The sequence below is a fragment of the Ixodes scapularis genome, unplaced genomic scaffold, assembly GCF_016920785.2.
Source record: "Ixodes scapularis isolate PalLabHiFi unplaced genomic scaffold, ASM1692078v2 PGA_scaffold43__4_contigs__length_2004386, whole genome shotgun sequence".
NCBI lineage: Eukaryota > Metazoa > Arthropoda > Arachnida > Ixodida > Ixodidae > Ixodes > Ixodes scapularis.
Window position 1 is genome coordinate 1,649,714 of NW_024609872.1, and position 2,469 is coordinate 1,652,182.

Here is a 2,469-nt window from a genome sequence, read left to right on the forward strand (position 1 = left end):
CTAAGGGGGAATCTCTTCGTGAATGAGCGAAGTATCTGCGGACATGCTTGAATCAGTGTTGGAAGCACAATTGCTTCGTACATTTGTATGCTTGAAACACGTCTACAGGCAGTTTGTGTATGGTCAATGTGACCGTCATCCTACAAGGACACGCCTCAGAGAGTGTCTGAAGACTGTGTCTTAGACCGCGGCTTCGCAGTTCCATGTATCCTGAGCACTCGCTCAATAAAGACAAGCACAAAAAAAAACGAGGAGGATGAGGAAAGAACATTTATTGTCCAACAGAATTGGCATTCTCCCTCCCCCCTCGGCACCAGGCCGGGGAGGCAGGAGGCACCGCTTTAGATGCTGGCCAGGAGGTCTTGTGTCCCGGCGGCCTCTTTAGCCAGTGGGACGAGGCGGAGCTGGAGCTCAGGGTCTGAACTGCGCAGCAGGGTCTCCCAGGATTCTTTAGAAGCGATATTTAGCGCCCTCCCAGGAGAATTTGAGCATTCCCAGATTATATGGTCGAGGGTGTACACTCGTCTGATCTTATATCCGGGAACATATGGTTCACCAGGATTGGGTGTGGGAACGTGTATGTTTGGAGTGGTCGCCACGCGACTGCCTGCGTATTATTTAATGACGGGCCTGGTGGGGGTACCAGCCTACGTTCCAATCTGTAATGTTGAGTAATTTCCCCATATTTTACCATGCGTTCACCGCTCCCTTGCCAGAGGGGGTCCTCACCAGCCCGGTGGTATAAACCTCGAGCTAGCTCGTGAGCCGCCTCGTTGCCGGGGACGGAGGCATGTGCCGGTGTCCAGATCAACGTAATTTTCCTCGCAATTTGTCGCTGATCGAGAATCTTCGCCGCCGCAGGCGAGATTCTGTTTGCACTAAAATTTTGGATGGCAGTTTTACTGTCGCTTATGATGAAATTTGCTTCTGTGCCGACGCAACGGCTACCGCTCGTCCGTCGTGGCCACAAGCGGCGTCCACATACGCTACCTGCTCCGAGGGCAGCTCCCTATACCGGAGACTAATGGCCTCTGCTCTCTTCTCTCTTCTGATCTTATTATGCTCGGGATGCATATTCTTAGGTAAAGGGGGGATGGTTAGCCAGCTTCTGATTCCCTCCTTAATTTCTGCCTTCAGGATTGGCCCCTGTGCGGATTGATTCCTACTTTAGCCAGGATAGTCCTGCCCGGTTTTGTGGCGCACAATCTCTCAATCTGAGATGTGCGCACCGCTTCCGCCAGTTCCACCCACGTGTTGTGCATCCCGAGCGCCAAAAGTCGCTCCGTGGATGTGCACGTGGGCAGGCCCAGCGCGCGCTTGACGCATCTACGCATTAATCCGTCAATTTTCATCTTTTCTGCCGACTTTAAGTCAAGATAAGGCGTAGAGTAGCTAACTCTGCTGAATTGGAAAGCTTGTACCAGCCTCATTATATTCTTTTCTTTTAATCCTCGCCCTTTGCTCGCAATTCGCCTGATGAGGCTCAGTGTCTGCATCACGTGGCTCTTTAATCGCTTTAGAGTCTCTCCGTTGTGGCCGTGGAGAACTAGGCCGAGAATTCGTGTCTGTTCTACTTTTGGGACCTCTGCTCCCGCTACCTGAATTAGAATATTCGACGGTGCCTTACACCGGAGATGCTTAGGGTTGTAGACGAATAGTTCCGATTTTTGTGGCGAACAAGCCAATCCTCGCTCGGCCGCGTACCTCACGATTGTGTCGGTCGCCGCCTGGAGCCTTTGTTCAATTTCCGAGTCACTACCCTGGTTGACCCATAAGGTAATGTCATCTGCGTAGAGGCTGAATTGTAGCCCCTCGATGCGTTCCAACTGCCCGGGGAGCGCGCACATGGCCACGTTAAAGAGGAGGGGGGACAACACCGAGCCCTGGGGCGTGCCCCTGCTGCCCAGCTCAAGAATGGAAGATTCGATAGATTGGAATTTTACGCAAGCCGTCCTGCCGGAAAGGAAGTTTCGCACGTAATTTAAAGTTTTAGTGCCCACATTTAGATTGCTAAGTCCGGTAAGTACCGACTCGTGCTTTACATTGTCGAAGGCTTTCGTCAGGTCTAGCCCTAGGATCACCTTCGCATCCTTAGACCGCGAGTCGACAATGTCGTGTTTAATCTGAAGCATGATATCCTGCGTGCACAGATGAGGGCGGAACCCGATCATTGTGTGCGGCAAGAGGTCCTGCTTTTCCAGGTATTCGATTAATCTCGTCTGGATGACGTGCTCCATTAGCTTTCCTACGCACGAGGTAAGCGATATGGGCCTGAGATTCCCGAGCTGCGGAGGCTTGCCCGGCTTGGGTATTAAGGTGACGTTTGCCGATTTCCAATGCTGCGGCAGCTCGCCTTTGTCCCAGCATTCTTGCATGTACTCCGTTAGGTAACCTATCGAGGTATCATCCAAGTTCCTGAGCATTTTATTTGTAATCCCGTCAGAACCCGGGGCAGACTTTGTGCGGAGC

At 52.2% G+C, this 2,469-nt stretch overlaps 1 pseudogene; it reads right to left on the reverse strand.

The window, feature by feature from the left end:
* Positions 1-410: 410 nt before the first annotated feature.
* LOC121837479 lies at positions 411-2,215 on the reverse strand (annotated as a pseudogene).
* Positions 2,216-2,469: the final 254 nt, after the last annotated feature.